The sequence below is a fragment of the Heterocephalus glaber genome, unplaced genomic scaffold (genome assembly GCF_053883595.1).
Source record: "Heterocephalus glaber isolate CG9 unplaced genomic scaffold, H.glaber_assembly_v1.0 deba00001498, whole genome shotgun sequence".
In the NCBI taxonomy this organism is placed as follows: domain Eukaryota; kingdom Metazoa; phylum Chordata; class Mammalia; order Rodentia; family Bathyergidae; genus Heterocephalus; species Heterocephalus glaber.
Window position 1 is genome coordinate 4286551 of NW_028258321.1, and position 18126 is coordinate 4304676.

General features: G+C 47.0%; 1 long non-coding RNA gene across 1 annotated transcript; it reads right to left on the reverse strand.

Moving 5' to 3' along the window:
• Nucleotides 1-777: 777 nt before the first annotated feature.
• On the reverse strand, nt 778-12077 carry LOC110346012 (uncharacterized). Its single transcript, XR_002389772.2, has 3 exons — nt 11330-12077; nt 1004-1149; nt 778-874 (listed from the first exon to the last, which is right to left on the reverse strand). It is a non-coding gene; the product is annotated as an uncharacterized LOC110346012 (long non-coding RNA).
• Nucleotides 12078-18126: the final 6049 nt, after the last annotated feature.

Here is an 18126-nt window from a genome sequence, read left to right on the forward strand (position 1 = left end):
GCTGGAGGACCAGGAAAGAGTGAACATCTTGCTGTAAGGTCAAACCACCCGCATCAGCAGCACAGGAACTTGAGTCCCTGGCTCACTGCAGTCCTGCTGAGCCAGAGTCTCTGGAGGGAAATCTCAGGGTCTCTGTGTAAACATGACACCCATGAAGACTTATATACACTTGAGGAAGTTTTTCTGAGGCTGTCTCAAAGTCCCATCAGAATACAAGGGGTCAGAAAAAGGAAAAATGAGGACTGATTGTTTATTAAGTACAGAGTTTCAGTTTGGAAAGATAAAAAAAATAATAAAAGCTCTGGAGCTGGCTGGTGGTGATGGCTGCCAAGGAATGGGGCCACCCTCGATGCCACTGAACTGTCCTCTTGAGGGTATTTAAAGCAGCAAATTTTGTTATGTGCCTTTGATCACGGTAAGAAATAAAGCCCCATCAAGGAAATAAAAGAGAAATGGAACCGATGGCTGTACCTGATGACTTGTAAGTTATCCTGGTGATGCTGTGCTGCTGTACTGGGCACTGGGGTGGCGGGGCCATGGGGGAATAAGCCTTTCATCACCCCTGCCCAACAAATGGGGTTCTGAGTCCCACGGAGGCAAAGTTCCTCCAAGATAAGTAGGTGGCAACATTCCCTGGGGACAGCCAACCCCCTCTGCTTCTGTCTGGGCTCCCCAGGGAACACTCCTGCCCCCCCCCCCGCCAGCGCCTGTGGCTGACCTCTGACCCCCGCTGGAGGCGCCTTCTGCTGTAAACCTCCACAGCGGCTCCTCAACTCACCCCCTGGAGCAGAGTCCTGTTCGGTCTTATCCAGTCCATTCCCCAGAATCTCAATGCCTGGCCCGTGGAAAAAGCTGAAATTCCAAACCTACAAAACTGAGGGTATAAAAGCCCCCAGGAGGGACACAAGCTCCAGGAGGCCCACCCTGGAAAGTGAACAGCCAACTCCGCCCACCCACAGCCAGCTCCCACCCCCACACACCTGTTATAGTGAAATGCTCTCACCTTGCCCAGCTGTGGCTTAAGTATCTGCTTATATTTTCCAAGTGCCTCACAGGGATCGGTGAGTTCCCCTCCCATCTCCACTCCTCAGCAAAATCTTGGCCAAAGTCTCCAAAAGTCACTGAGCAGCCTCTTTCCCTTCTAAATGCCTGCAGAATCAGAATCAAGGATTGGGTATTTAATTATGCAAGGCCTTGTGTCTTTTCCTGGCATAAATAGCTTGATGGAGTAGGAAAGGCAGCAGTTTCATAGCCAGAGAAATCTTGGTTTGACCCTAGCTTGGCCACTCCCTGGCTGGCTGAACCTGGACTCCGCTGAGCCTGCACATGTGCTTGAAGAATTGAAGAGATGTGAGCAATGTCACAGAATGAGGTGAGGACGGCACTCTGCAATACTCTCTGAATGCATGCCTGCACTTCCAAGAGCTGTTCCACCACCCTGCCTGATGCTAGCCTGCAGGTAGCTGTCAATGTCCAGAGATCCTGGGGTGAGAATTGAGCAGTTACCCTTTGACAGCTCCTCCAGCCACTTCTCCAAAGTCAATAGCACAATCCTGGGCTCAATAGATGTTCAAGAAGGACCTGATAAATGAATAAAGATGCAGAGCTCTGTGATCAATATGAATGACAAGCTCATTTTTAATAAGGAGAAATCCTACTCAATATTAGGTAAATCCTAATGGGCATTAACTGAGCTGTCTAACACTTGGTCTTCAGGTCAAGCATCCCAACAATGCTTTTGCTAATGATTCACATTCAATAGCCGCTTCTCCTCATATTTATTAGGGGAATAACCATCCCTTGGTTTGCAGCAGTGGTGAAAATTAAGGGGTTGGGAAAGAATGATGGGAAGACCAGTGGTGAATAAATGGATTGCTGGGTGGTTCCTCAGCTGGTGCCCAGAGTCATGTAATCAGAGGATAGGGGAAGCTCATTAGCTGCAAAACTCATGGTAGGAGAAAGTAAAAGGAGAGCTGAAGGTAGTGGTACTGAGTTGCCAGGGAAGCCTGCTGGGAGGGAGGCCGCTGGCGGCTGGGACTGGCGTGGGGTCACTGTTGGAGAGAGACAGGAGGGCCCGGCCTGGAGGGCACCTACGCCCGCGGCAGAGAACCAGTGGCTTGTGTGTTGTTTTTCTTTCCAGACAAAAGATGTTAATATATGAGTTGCTTTTTCTAAACTAAAACCTCAGTATTTGGGTTTAATTGTAGTGTTGGCGCTTTTCGATCAGTAAGTGAGTTTCGGGCTGCAGTTTGGCACTGGTCCCTAAAAGTTTTGCCATCACTGCTCCCTGGGGTGAGAAGGGTGAGAAACGTTTGAGGAACTCAATGGCCACAGCCTCTGCCTTTGGCACCTTTTGTGGTTCTCTGGAGCTGCCCTGCAGCACAGAGGCCACAGGACCCTGTCCGCCCCGAGCAGGCACTGGGGTCCTCTGGGATCTGCACCATGGCAGAATGGGAGGAGGCCTGGGACCCTGGCTCCCTGCTTGTCAGCCCTGTCTGAGTGCTGCTCCCCACACCCGGCTCCCTCCTAGCTCCCCAGCGTGGGTTCTGCCTGTACCCCCGCAAGGGGCCGCTAGCCCCGGGTAAGTCCTGGGCCCTACTGAGATTTGGTCCCTTTGAGATGATCCATCCAGCTAATTTATTGAACTTATGTCACATGCTAAGCACCTTATACAATTACTACAGCCATAAATAATCCTGAAGAAGGAATAATAATTCTAGTCTCACAGCTGAGGAAACTGAAGTTCCAAGAATTTAAACCAGAGCTGGTGGAGCTGAGGTCGAAGTCTGCATCTGCTGCCCCAGCACTGCAAGACCTCAAAGCCTAGCTGAACATCAGGGAAGTGTGTAGGATGAACTGTGAGAGAAGCAGCACACCACACCCGCCCAGCACCAGGGCAGAAAGGACAGATGCAGGCAGAGGAGGCAGCTACCCTGTGGGGGCCAGGTGGAGGGAGGCCTCAGGCCTGGGGGCTGCTGCTTAGAACCACAGACTTGTCAGGCAGCTTTTAAAGACTGCATATGGGCTATCATGGGATGCAGAATCTGTACCTTTCCCTAATGTCTTATGATCTGAAACATAAGGCATCCACCCGACTCCTGTAATCATTCAATCTGGGGACCCCGGGAAAAGATCACAGCCCTCTAGCAAAAATCAGTTCCATCCCGAAAATACATTACAATCCTCTGCTAAAATATTAACCAAAAAATATACAAAAATATACAAGAACTATATTGAGAGAGAGAGTGTGTGTGTGTGTAAAAATGTGCTTCAACATGGGATGTGCGTAAGTTCTCTATTCACACCCAAAGCAGGTGTGCCTGTGATGCACAGGATGTGGTGGGCTTGGTTGAAGAACAATGGTCATAGTATCCTCAGGACCCTTTAGGAAGGAAAAATTGCATGTGGGCATGGTCAGATTTCAAAGCCTCTCAATGGGATTCCCCAGTGACCCCTCACAGGGCTGCCCACGCCCTCCCTCACGCTGGCAGTGTCCTCCTGCAGCATAAGCTGGGTCACTTAAGTGGTAGGAAGTTCTGTCCTCCGCATAAGAGCTGGAGGGTGGAAGGACGTACAGTGCATGTTCATTGCAGGCAATTTGGAACAAAACACAGGTGTGCTGCAGACTCCTGGTCCCGGGAGCATCAGCACACTCAGAGTGGCATTCACAGACTATTCAGGAAAATAAAGCTTTGTCCTCCAAACCAGGCACAATCATGCCTTTGTTACAGGTGGGCCTTCCCGGGGATGCATCCAGGTTTCCCTGTGCCTCTTTCAGATCAGCGCTCTTGAGAAAGGGAATGAAGTCCTTCACCTGCACCTGCTGTCCTGTGCTGTTCAGAAGATGTTTTAACCAAACTCAAGGAAATCCGAATCCACTACAGTTTGAGTGTGTCCCCGGAGCTCACGTGGGGGAAAGCTAACCTCCGTTGCAATGGCGTTGAGGAGAGAGACCTTCTAGAGGTGACTGGGTGTTGAGGAGTCTGCTCTCACAAATGGATCAACGTCGCCGTCTTCACCAACGGATTGCTACCTGGAGAGTAGTTTGCTGTAAAAATGAGTCCAGCCCTCCCTTGCTTTCCCTCATGCATCTTTGCTATGGATCTCTTCCCTTCTTCCCTTTTGCTACGGGATGCGCAGCAAGAAGTCCCTGCCAGATGTGGGCCCCTAGACCTTGTACTTTGCAGTCTCTACAACTGTAAGAAATTCAGTTCTTTTCTTCATAAGTTCCCAGTCTGTGGCAGTCTGTTATAGCAACACAGACGAAGACAGTAGCTTGCCTTAGTGCGCATGTGCACAGACAGCCTGTGTGTTTGGATGTGCAAACAGCAAAGAGAAGAGTCAGCCGAACAGTGTGGCCGTTAATCCTGATGTGCAACTTTACTGTGTTAAGAAATCTGTAGCAGCTAAGTGGATGCACATTGAGGCAATACTCTTAAGTGAAATAAATAGGACACACATGAATAAATACCGAATAGTTTCTCTGGTGTGAGAAACCGAAAGTGTAAATAAGGACTAAAATGTATAATAGGTAATGTGAAATAGGAAGAAAAGGGGCAAAGGGGAAGGAAGTGGAGGGCTAGAGGAAAGGATAGAAGGGAATGGGATTAATCTGAGAAAGTGGAAAAATAGGAACAAAATCTTTGTAAATAGGGAGGAATGGAGGAGTTGAAGGGAGGGCTGGGCAAGGGTGAAAAATAAGAACCAAGAGAGACTATGTAAAGGTGCAAATTTCCAATGATGAATGTCATTATATTGTATACCTAAAATGTACCAATGATTAGAATGAATAATCGATAATGTAAAATAGGAAGAAAAGGTCCAAAGGGGTAGGGGTAGTGCGAGGGCCAGGGGAAAGGAAAGAAGGGAAAGGAAAAATGATGAGAAATGGAAAAAATGGAAATAAAGTCTTTGTAAATAGGGAAGGGTGGAGGGTGTGAAGGGAGGGCTAGGAATGGGGAGAAAATAAGAACCAAGATGCATTATCTAAAGGTCCAATTCCCAATGAGAAATGTAATTGTGTTGTATACCTACAATGTACCAATAAAAGAATTTAATAAAAAAAAAAAAAAAGAAATCCGTAGCAGATGTGCATCTGGGTGGGTCACAAAGGGTGACCTTGGGTACTAGGTCTGATCGCTCATCCTTTCCTCTCCAGTGTTGTTCCCCTACTCTGCTTCCGGGTCACCACAAACTGAGCATCTTTGTTTCACCATGGCCTGCCATCATGGTGGGATGTTTACAGCCTGGCGACCTCCTTCAGATCACTGCCTGCCTGGTTCCACAGAGGCAGCTGGAACCCTGAAAGGCAGAGGAGCAGCAGGTCAGGGCAAGGGGTGCCCAGATGGGCATCCTCCCAAGGCCCTAACCCACAGGCCTCTGTAGCCTGCGTTACAGAGATGAGGCAGAGCCACTTTACAGAGCTGCGTGGAGCAGCAGCCTCTGCGCAAGGCTTTCCTAGACACTTGTGCGGCTGAGAAGGATGAGGAGAGGGCAGTAGCAACAGACAGCTGATGCTAAGGGTCGCAGGCAGGTGCAGGGCACACACGGTGCACCCGTGTCCTGGGCTCTCAGCTCTGGATGAGGGAGAGCACTGTCTTGTGGGAAAATGGACACAGGCGTGTATGGCATGGGGTGCCCGCTCTGCGGGGTTCTGATACACGGCAGAGAGCTTCAGGCTCAGGCTGCTCTCCCACGTGGGCAGTGCTGTTTGGAGTTTGAAGCACATCACTGAAAAAAGTAGAATATATTTTTGCTCTTCATCCTCATCTAGCAAATCTGAAGGTTAGATTTCAGCATCTCTTTTCTTGAAAAAAATAGCTTAATGACTTGTTGGAGATCATCGTGCGCACTAAGGTAAACTGAGATGTCTGAGTCCAGTACCCCATGTGAGAGCACAGCTGGGAGAACGTACATCTCCGTGTGTGTGACCAGAAATCACACAGGAAATGACATGAATGTGTTAGTGAGAGATCTCCACTCCCATGTTCAGGGCAGCATTCTTCACAGTAGTCAAGACATGGCATCATCCGAAATGGCCACCAGTGGCTGAGTGGACAAGGAAGATGTGAGATTATATATACGTAGTGGAATACTACCCAGCCTTGTTGGAGAAGGAAATCCTGTAATTTGCAGTAACATGGATGAACAAATACTGCATCTCAGTTGTCTGTAGAACCCAGAAAAGTTGAACTCATGTAAGTAGAGAGTAGAATGGTGGTCACCAGGGGCTGGGATGGGTGGACAAAGGTTGAGGAAATGATGCTCAAGAGGCTCAAAGGTTCAGTTTGGTACGAGGAATCGGTCCAAGGTATCATTTGTATAACACAGCAACTACAGTTAATAATAACATATTCCGTTCAATACATGGAACTCACAGAGCAGATTGTAAGTGTCCTGAGTACAAGGAAATGCTAAGTGTGTGAGGTGATGCACGTGCTAGTTAGCTTGATTAGCCATCCCAGTGTGTACATCTATCAGAACATCCTGTTGTATACCGTAAATACATACAATTTTGTCAATTAAGAAACTTGAAAAAATAAATTGAAAAATTCCTTTCCAGACCAAAGGAAGAGCATGTAGGCTCCTCAGTCATTTCCCATGTTTTCCTGAGAACACAGAGGGCCTTTGGTGGGTGGAAAGAGACCAGAAAAAGGCACTGGCCAGGTCCAGAAAGGGTCAGGTCACCCCTCATACAAGGTCCCAAGAGCCACTGGCCAGGAAGAGTGAGAGCTGACCCTACTAACAGAGCATAAGAAAATGCAGAAAGAATCAGAGGTAAAGTGCCCCTTCCCTTGGAGATCAGATGTAGTAGACACTGGGTTATGCAGAGAATAATGTTCCTTTATCATCCATCTCTCGTAATACACCTTCCTTTTGATGTGTTGTGACTCGGGACATCACAGAAGCACACCAGGTGTGAAAATCTGATTTAGATTTAATAAATATATTCGCACACTTTCCGGACCTTGCTGGGAACATTAAATTGCAGTGATTTCCAAGTGTGTCTGAAGATCAAATACATAAAGCTTGGATGAGTTTTTATTTCATTGGCATATCATTATTTCACTGATTTCCCTGTGTATTTTCTGAATTGACAGATATATAGCAAAAGTTAGGTCTGGAGGCTGTGAGTGAGGAGTCACTCTCAGGGGTGGCGACGAGGTGGCAGTGGATGCCTCCTGGACTCCCTGAGTGCCCTCTATGCACAGCCCTACCTAAGCGGGGCAGCCCTCTGGAGGGGCAGTCATTTTAGAATTCACTTGTTCAACAAAGAATTGTTGCAGGCCCTGGGTCCAGGTGCTGGGGACACCACAGCGACCAAACCAGTCAACAGTCTCGGGAGCAGCCACCCGGGAGCAGTCCGTGCCACTCTCTAGTAAAGGTGGCAGTGGTCCCAGCAGCAACCACTGGGGCAAAACGTGCTGCTTAATTTACTTCCCCTTAACTTTGCCTCAGCTTCTCAAGTTTAGTTTTCTAACCTGCAGATGGGTGTAATTAGCCATCGTTATGTGGCTAATAAATAAAATGTATAAAATGGGAAACACAGATTAGCAGTGTAATAATGGCATGGGCTTAGGTACAGACCTGACTTTAAGGATGTGTCTTAGTTACTTTCCTCTCATTGCTGAGACAAAATACCTGACACCCAAAGTTAAAGAGGAAAGGTTTATTTGGCTCACAGTCTGTAGAGGTTTCAGTCCATAATCGGCTGGCTCCACGGTGGGATGCCACGGCAGAGGAGAAACAGTCCACGGCAGGCCGGAAGTAGCAAAGCAACAAGGGAACCACAGCTCCTTCTGCTCCTTGTGTCTTATCCAGGCCACTCGGGCCAGGCAGCACTCACACCCTGAATCCTAGTGCCCTTGACCCTAGCACTGCACCGTGAATCAATGCCAGCGTCACACACTCTGGACCCAGCCACCTCTGAAAAGCCACCTGTGACTGTATGAGGCTTTGGGGGACATCGAGACACAGCCATAACAGGAGGCTTGAAGTCATACATCCTCTGCATTGCAGAGGATATAAACATAGGTGAGGAACAAAAGGTTCTTAGAACAACGACTAGGGTGTAAGAGCACTCCACAAATAGTATCTTCTGTTGTGAACTACAGTAAAAACAAGAAGGACTGGAACAGACAACTCTGAATGGTGCCCAGTAACTGTTGAATAGATGAATGTCTGTTCTCCTTGTCCCCTCCTTCCTGTGCCCACTTGGGTGACCAGGCAGCTGGGGACACCCGGAAGGATGGTGAATATGTGTGTCCAATCTCTTACTTCATTCACCACAACCCAAAGAAAAGAGTGATTTTGAGCTTCCTTTGGTTTCTACATCAGTTGTGTCTGAGAAGTGAGGAATATTTGACCTGCACCATGCTGGTCTGCGATGCCCAAGCTTGTGGGGTCAAATGTGTGGTGTTTTGCTAAAGTTTTTTTGTTATCTTTTTTACCGGGGATCAAACTTGGGACCTTGCGCTCGCTCGCAAGGCAGGCAGCAGAACCACTGAGCTAAATCCCCGGCCCCTTCTACAGTTTTGTGTGTCTTCCTCAATAACCCGGAGCAAGACCTTGATTCCTCCCTTGGGTGGGGCAGTGGGAGTAGCTTGCCCCACTTGATAAAAATGTACAAATAAGTGAAGGAATGAGAGGGATGCTGTGAACTGTGCCCACTTGATGAAAAGAACATCAGGTGGACTTGCAGGTCCCGGGTGGACACGCGACTGAGCCCCAGATGGAGACAGGAAGTAAAAAGCATGGCTCTGCAGCAGGCAGCTGGAAGGAGGAAGTGAAGCCACTCTTCACCGCTCCCAGGGGCTGCCTCCCCACCCTGTCCCACCCCACACACCCTGCCGTGTCTGCTGCTGCCCTTGTGTGGGAGAAGGGAGTCATTCTTACAAAGGAGCTAGTTGAGGAGCTGAAGGGAACAGATGTGTCCGTTTCCTCCCTGGGCTCCTTAATGTTGCTTTCAGCTTCATTAGCCAGATGTGCTGCTTCACACCTGCATGGGATTCTGGGGGCTGAGCAGAAAAGCCCAGGCCCTGAGGGACCTCTGTACCCTCTCTGCCCTCCTGCTCTGTGGGAGCCATAGGAAGCTGAGCCGTCAGCCTGATGGGCTGTCCTGGGACCTGGAAGAACTGCAAGGGCAAGGTGGAAAGGAAGGAGAAAGAAAGGTCCTTACTCCCACCCAGAACCTGTCCCAGCTGTCGTCCTTGGGGAGAGCAGTGGCAGTGCGGGTGGGGAGAGAAAGGAGAAACACTGGCCCGGCATCTAACTATGCAGATGATCTAATACTCTAAACACTTAAATCTAAATAAATCAAACTTTTCAATGACAGCTGCCCATCAGCCACCTTGCCTGGCGTTTTGGTGCTGTTCAAACACCTAGCAGCCCAGTTGCCCCATTCCAGTTTGGCTGGGAACCCTCGGGTGACCTCTCTGCCCTCTCTGACCTCGTCCATGAAGGAGGGAACTTCTCACACACTGACAGGGTAGTGATGATAATTATATGGCATAGTACTTGTAAGACACCCCCCAAAGTGGATGCACCCAGTTATTAGGAGTGTTTCCATTACTGTGATTACTGATACAGAGAATTTTATACAAGACAGAACTCCAAGCCTCTAAGTCAATTTTCACAACACCCTGAGTTTTCTGTTTATAGATTAAGAAAAACACTTAAGAACAAATAGCGGCTCTGAATTTAATAAATCTTTTTGACAAATTTGTATTTTTAATAAATTTTAAATCTAAATAAATTTAAATTTAAATAATACCCACATATGTAAATGATCAAATAATCTAAATAAATAAAATTGAATAATCTAAATATTTAAATCCAAATAAATCAAATGTATTCAATCTTCTTAATAAATTTGCACTTTCAAATAAATTTGTATTTAGCAAGCACACAGCACAGTTGCATGTATTTAAAACGACAGTGTGTGTGTGGGAGAGCATGGAATTTAGTCAGCCCTCCTGTCTGCTAGCCTGCTAATGAGTGTGTGGATTTGCAAACAGGTCAGAGCAGCACGAAGGTCTCTCTCAGCCTAGCCGGCCCCAGGGTCAGGGAGTGGGGAGCAACTCCAGGCGTTCAGCAGCTGCACACCCATTGCCTAAAGCCAGCAGCACCTGCAGCCTGCGCGCTCACGCGGCATGCACAGAGTAGCACCTCGCTTACCAGCCAGAGATGAAGAGGACAAAGGGAGCGTGCATCTGTGTGCACTTGCTCAGTGACTGAAGACTTGCCTCATTTTAATGCCAGTATGTTCGTGTATTTTGATGGCAACCTTTGTAAAACATTTTCTCATTTTCCCCGTCTTCTTAAGAGCACTTAGAATATAATGAAATATGTTTTTCATCAAACCAAGATCATCAAAGTTCAAATTTAATTACCAGGCTGAACTGTTATGTGTAGTGCTGCATCCAGAGGCTGAGGTGCATGGAGGTTTTTGGCCCTGCCTAAACTTCCCTGGGCTGCTGTGCCTCTGGAGCTTCTCTATCTACTTCACTCAGTCCCATCTCTCTCCTCTAGCCTCCCTCCTCTCTTGTCGACAGTGTCAGTGCTGTGCTCAGAAGCCACTGCCTATGTCACACATGAACAGGCTGGCAGAGCCTTCTGAGTCACCCACCAGGCACCATTCCAGCTAATAGCAGTGGCTCTCTTTTACTGAGAGTCTCCTAGGGCTCAGGCACTGTCTTCTGAGCACACTATCAACCCTACCTTATTTAATCATCACAATTACCCTCCCAAGATGGATAAAAGTATCCTTACTTCAGCTTTGGAAATCCAGGTATGGAATATTGAAAAACACGCCCAAGGTCACACAGAAGGAAGGGGCAGTGATGGATCCAGCTCACTAAGACACTCACATTTCACACATCAAGTTCACTGCACCCAGAGACCTATTTAATAATAAAGTTGGCTTCTGGGTGCATTCATCTCTTTCGTTCATTCATTCACTCTTTCTTCATTAGACATTGCTCACAGGCAGGAAGTGAGGTCACTAGTAGTCTGACTTCTTAATAAATATAAGCATGCAGGACAGAGTTCATGCCTTCAAGAAAGTTGTGGATGGATAAACAAAGTCAAATGCACATAATTATATGTCTAGCTATGTGTACTAGCTAGACGTATAATTTACTTATTAGTTTGCTTGCATTACTATCACAATGTGCCACCATCTGGATAGTTTTGAAGCAGAAAACTGTGAGGACCCTGGACAGAGCACTCTTAACATGAAGATAGGAAAAGTGACTCCTGTCAGTCTCAAGGGCACTGAATACAAGTTTGCTCTTCTTTATATACCTCTTTTTACATTTATGAGGCTTACCTTTATTGAAGTTGCCCTGGGAATATAGCAAGCAGGATCTACACAAAGCAGAGCCATGGAGAAGGGGGAGGCAAAGAGTTCTGGCAGGATTTTCTGAGTCCATTACGCTCCTTTGGTGACAGATTACAGAAGTTGTCATGGCTACTCAGGTACATTCTACAAAAGCATAGTTACCTAGTTAAGCCACAGTTGCCCAATTCCATATGGAAGGGTGGTCTCCTCTCTCAGTTTTAACAGCAGAAATGTGTTGTCTGAAGCTCTGAAGGCTGAAAGTTGGAGGTCAGAGTGTCCGAAAGCTTGGTTCACTCTAAGCCCATGAGGGTGGTCTGTCCATGTCTCTCAGCTTCCAGGGTTTGCCAGTAATCTGGTATTCTTTGGTTTCTTATTCAAATCATTTCAAACTTCCTATTCAGCTTCTCATAGTGTTCTTCTTGTGCATGTGTGTAGGTCTCTGTGTCTGAAATTCCCTCTTTAGGAAAGTGATGCTGGATTAGGACTTACCCCAATGGCCTCATCTTAACTTGATCATCTGCAAAAAAACCTCTATTTGTAAATAAGATCACATTCATAGGTACTGGGGGTGAGGATGTTACAGTGCTTTGGGTGTGGGGTTAGGGTGGATGCAATTCAACTCATAGCATTGTGCAAGGCCATAAATGGGAACACCAGAGCCATGAGCACACAGAGCTGTAGGATAACCCTATCTTACACCCTCTTTGTAAACCTCATAGTCCCGGATACATGGCAGATCCTTAATAAATGTATATTGAACCTACTGGTGATATAATGATGAGGAAAAATTACAAATGAAAGAGACTCCAAGCACAAAGAGACAACTAAAGTAGAAGTCATGATCTGGCCAGCCACACTGGACCTAGAGATACTTGGGTGTGTCCTCACCATGATTTTAAAGAAACAGAATAAGATGGGCATATCACTCAGAGGATGAGTCCTCACTGAGCCCAAGGTTCCATCCTCAGCCCTACAGAAAGAGAGAGAGAGAGAGAGAGAGAGAGAGAGAGAGAGAGAGAGAGAGAGAGAGAAAGGAAGAAAGAAGCTAGCCAACAATTAATGACTAAGAGAATTCATTTAAAAACTGTGATCACCACCCTCTTTAGAAAAATCATATTCACGTGGCAACAATCACCAGGGAAGCAGCTACCCCTTTAGGCAGAGCCCGCTGCTGCCCCTCACTCCCTGCCTCTCACTGGCCTGAAGCTGAGGGTCAATGCCACTTCATATCAAGCTTGTGCTATAATTTTACCTATACCCAGACTGCTTCATCTGTTTGTTTCTATCATGTGCCTGGTCCCCACGCATATTTGTGTTTGTGACCCTTAACACCGAAAACAACTACAGTCGTTAGCACGGGACCCCTTACAGTGCCAGAGGCTGTCTCAGTATTCTGTATGTACGCATTCATTTGCTCCTGAAAACATTGCTAAAAAGTAGAAGGTCTTACTTATTTTTAACCCACGAGAGAAACGAGGCACCAAGAGATGAAATAACACACCATATGTCGCACGGCTAAGGCATGTAAGTGTGATGCAAATCCAGCGCGCCCGCCCTCTTCTGAGGTCTGCCTTCCTCACCATGATGGAGCAGCCCGGAAGACGATCTCACCACAAGCAGAAATGGACAGACACACTTGAGGGTTGAAGACAGAAACACAGATCTGGTTTAGGCTGTCAGCCCCTCAGTCCACCCTGCCAGGATAGTACTGAACTGCTCTAGGCAGATAGCAGGTGGGAAATGTGGTTTCTGCTCTAGAGCAGCTATGGTTTTGTTGTAATAGCTGACATTTGTCAGGCTTGTACCCACACCCCAACCACGGTTATTTCCGTTTTACAGGTGAGGAAAGCTGAGACTCAGGGAGGAGCACGCTTCCGTTTTACAGGTGAGGAAAGCTGAGACTCCTCAGGGAGGAGCACGCTTCAGGCCGTATTGGCAATGAGGACTGGGTCTGTCTGTCTCCTGAGGCAGCAGGCTTATTCCTGTGGTGATGAGAACTCCTCTCAGTTCCGGCACCAAGGCCTCGGGAAGGGGAGAAACACCCCACAGACACCCTTGCTCCAAGCTGCAGGACTCTGGGCCAGAGAAGATAACACTGGCCCCAGGCCCATCAGCCCATCCCCAGCCCTCTTAATCCCGGGATCAGCCCCTGTCTCAGGCCCAAGTCCAGTCAGCCCTCTCCACCAGGGCCCACAGGCTTCCCAGCAGCAGGGCCGCCCTGGCGCTGTCTCCCCACTCCCCGACCCCGGACCGTGGGAATTCCCGGGGCATCTGTCCTCCTGGCCCTGACGCACCTGCAGCTGCCTTGGAACTCCTGTCCAGCCTGCTCAGTCCTCACCATGCCCTGTCCTCTCGAGAACACAGCATGACAGCCTCCCGGGGAAGCCCCTGTGGTTCTGAATCTGTGTAAAGAGACTGCTGTGTACTTTTTGAAGCTCTTCGGCAGCTCTGAGTTCAGAGACACATTCCAAACTCACAGACATCATTTATTTTGCGTATGAAACAAACCCCCAGTCCAGCCGCCACCTCTTCCTCCTCGTGGGGTGTCTTAGCCAGGGTCCCGAGATGGGAGTAACCAGCTCTGTCTCCATTTCCTCCTCTACAAATAACCTTCTCTGTGTAACAGGACCACCTCCAAGGCCAGTGGCAAGGATGGCGTCCTCTCGGACCCTGGGTTCTGTTACAGCTGTCTCGACGTTCCCCTGAGCCTCCTGCAGATGAGGTGGGGCTTTCTTTGACAGAGGAGGTTGAATCTGGAATGTGTGATGCTGGGGTTAAGGGCTTGTGATTACTAAACCACTATATGTGCGTGGTTAGTTTGCCACCACCCTAATCCCCGTAGTCTGAGTAAGATAAAAGGGGCAGAAAGACACTGTTAAAATCCCTTGTTGCCTTTGCTGCCTTGAGTGCGCCGTGTTGTTTCTCCTCTGTGATATCTGTTTGCCATCCCAGCCTCAGAGCCAGCCGACTATAGACTGAAACCTCTATGAACTGTGAGCCAATTAAACCCCTTTAACTTTGGGTGTTGGGTATTTTGTCTCGGCAACGAGAGCAAAGTAACTAACACCGGTCTCATGGTGAGCCCCTTCTCAGGCAGAAACTGGAAACCCCAAACCACTGATCATAATGACGAAGCAATTAAAGGGTTCCAACTTGTAAATCCATATTAAGTCATTTTCTTACAATGCCTCCAGGTTCAGGAAAATCACAGACCTAGAAGTTCATTGATTTGCACAAGAAACATAATTAGTTCAGATTCAGAGTGATTTGTTTAAACTAGCAGTTCTAGGGCCGGGGATTTAGTTCAGTGGTTTCGCTGCCTGCTGCACAAGTGCAAGGACCCGAGTTTGATCCCCGGTACCAATGAATGAATAAATAAATAAACAAACAAACAAACTAGCGATTCCCAACCCCTGCTGTACTGTAAAATTATCCACGGAGCATTTTAAAGAAATAGACAATTGCTGAAGTTTCACCCACCCACCAAGATTCTTATTAATAAGTGCAATGACATCACTAATATTTTTAATACTAAACGCGGAGGCCGTTCCTTCCTAGTGCCTATTCTGCCCATCCTGGCTCCTTCTCTGGCCTTCTGTCACCAAGTCTCTCCCCTGCAGTCCCCTTCTTGCTCCTGGGGGACCGCAGTGCAGTCATGTCCTCGGTCCCCAGCAGCACACAGCTCTTGGTTCCAGTTTAAGTGCTTCCTGCCTGCAGATTGACTGCCACCGTCACGGTGGCCACTTTCTGAGCTTGTGCCACCTGCCAGCCACTGTCCTGGGTGTCCCCACCTACTTCCTGATGGGCTCTACTATTCCAGCTTCAGAGGTTGGCTGTCAAATGGTCTCATCGTCCTCAGTGTTGTCATCATTTTTCTCCAAATCAACTTAGAACGGTCCGGGATTGGATGTGAGATGTAACCCTGATAGCTCCCATTCTTGACAGGTTAGAATCTGAACTCTGCCGCCTCTGCCCTCCCAGAGTCATTTTTCCCCCAGGGAGGGCCAAACCACTGACTATAGCACGAGCAAGTGCAGAATGTAGTTTTAAAACTTAAATTAAATTTTTTAAATGTTCAAAAATTCAGAGCAGAGGCTTCTGAGCCCAAGCACCGAAAAGGAAAACCCTAAAGATAGTCAAGGCTTATTGCCAAAATCTTTATGTGTTCTGGTGAATTGACTCCTCTAGGAGGTCTCACCTAATCTTAACTGTAATAACAAAATTATAGTATAGCTGAACCAGGCCCCATACGTTCTGGGACACCCTATCCGCAGTGATTCAATTAGTGCTGGCCATCTGACAGGCTTCTCCCAGGAATCTGGGAGAAATGGACACTTAAAGATTCAACCAGCACCAGGGGCAAGTCAGGTAAAACATCCCAGCTGAGCTGAGCTGAATCATGGTGATAACGCTAATGCCACGACCAGGCCTCTCGCTGCTGTTACCCTGGACAGGAGCCTACCTCCCCCCTTTCCTGTGGCCAGAGCATCCAGGTTTTGCTTGCAGGTGCATGCTCTTCACAGCTTAACCCATCTCTGGGTACTTTTGTCCCTAGCAAGTACATGATCTCTACAAGAAATTGATTTTGCTCTTGAAAAAGTAAAATGAACCTCCTTTGCACAAATGTGCCTGACCTCCAGTCCTGAGCTCCGGATTGCACACTGAGCATAGTCAGCACCCAGAGAGCAGGGTGTGAGCTTTCTCTCCACATCCAACCTCAGCCCAGAACAGTGGGAGCTGGGGATGGCAGGCCTGGCCTGGCCACTCATGGAGAGAAGGGACAGGAATGAGAGCGGCGAGTCTGGCTTGGACCCAGGAGGAGAGGGCAGAAAGCAAAGGAGCCCACTGCTGTTCCATGCCTGCTCCACACTTGCTGCCGATTATCTGGCTGCCACAAAGGCAACCTGAGTAGTTTCCCCACCTGGGCACTTCATCCCTGGGAGCTGAGGAGAACAAAGCCCCGGGCCAAGTGCCCAGGCCAAGGAATTGTAGTTCATGGGAGGATGCCCTCATCCAAGGTGTCCTCGTACAGCTATCACTGATGAACAGCTGTATGAGACATGAAAATGGCCAAAATATGACTTTTGAAAGTTTTATGTATCTGAATATAATGTGTGGCTTGTGTGTGTGTGTGCATGCCTGACACTGAGCACCCTCAAAGTACTTCACTTTTTTTTTGTTTTTGTTTTTGTTTTTAACTTTTCTAGGTCCTTTGTACTCCTACATAACTTTTAAATTTCAATATCCAATTCTTCATTTATAGCAAGTATACACAGACCTGAATTTTTATATATACCTTGTGTTTTCTAATCCTGCTAAATTCAAGAACAAGTTCTAGGGGCTCCTAGAGATTTCTTAGTATTTTCTCTGTAGATGATCATTTCATCTACATATAAAGATTTTGCTTCTACCTTGCCAATCCTATCCTAGTTGTGTCATTTTATTGCCAGACTATTTTGGTGGGGATTAGGTTTCAAAGTTTAATGGACAGATAAAGAGTAAGCATATCTGCCCTTGTTCCCCACCTTAAGGAGAAAGCATTGTGTCTTCTCCATTCATATAAGGCGTTCCCGCTGGAAGTATAGAGTACATGTCTTTAGTCTGTTGAGAAGGTTCTGTTCTACTTCTAGTCTCCTAATAGCTTTTACCATGAACAGCTGTAGAATTTAGTCCAGTACTTTTTCTCCAAGTAGTAATAGGATCATATGGCTTTTTCCTTTCTTCTGTTAAAATGATGACTTTTGGGGGTGGATCTTCCAATGCTGAACCAACTCTGCCATCCCTGTAAAAAAACCACTTTCTACATCCTGCCAGATCTGACTTCTAATAGTTTGTTTTGTTAAACAAATTTCTATCTATGTTCATACTTTTTTCTTCTATTATCTTTATCCAGTTTTAGGATTAGCACAATGTTGATTTCCTAAAATGAGGGGAGAAGTGTTCCTTCTTTTTTCTGCTTTAGTTGTTTGATATAATTTATCAGTTAAATTGTTTATGAGCCTGCTGTTGTCATATAGGTAGGCTTTCAAGCTAGGAATATACTTTCTTTAATAGGTGCTATTCAAATTTTATATTTCCTCCAGAGTTAGTTTCATTAATTTGTCTTCCAAGTTACTTCTTAGAAGTTGTCAAATTTATTTCAAAAACGATTTTTGTAATATGCTTTCTATATCCTTTTAAATTCTGTAAAATCTGTGGTAATGTCTCCTAGATCTTAATATTGTAATTTAAAAAATGTATCACTGATATTGTATAACAGGAAGTCAAGGTCTAAAAGAGCAGGGGAATTGGGAGGGGTAGGGAAGGGAAAAAAGGGAAAGGAAAAAAATGGAAACAAGGTCTTCGCAAATAGGGAAGGGTGGAGGGGGTGAAGGGAGGGCAAGGGAAGGGGAAAAAAAATAAGAACCAAGAGACTGATGTAAAGGTACAAGATCCCAGTGATGACTGTAACTGCATTTGATACCTAAAATGTACCAATAAAGTTAATGGGGAAAAATAAATTAAAAAAATAGAAGGAGACTCCAGCACCTCAAAACCCAGTAACACTACCACAGCCTGCCAGTAACACCCAGAAGGCAGCCTGTAATTGCATAGTATCCCTATGGCTTGTGCTTAGATAGATATCCCCCATGAGAAGGCAAGTGCCAGCAGCTACCTGGCCTATGGGTGACACCTGGGAGACCTCTATGCATTTTAACAGGATAGGTAGGAAGCCCCTGGTCTTTCAGGGAATCACGTTGCCAACCGGACAAGGTCTAAGGAAGTTCTCACAAAGAAGAGATGGG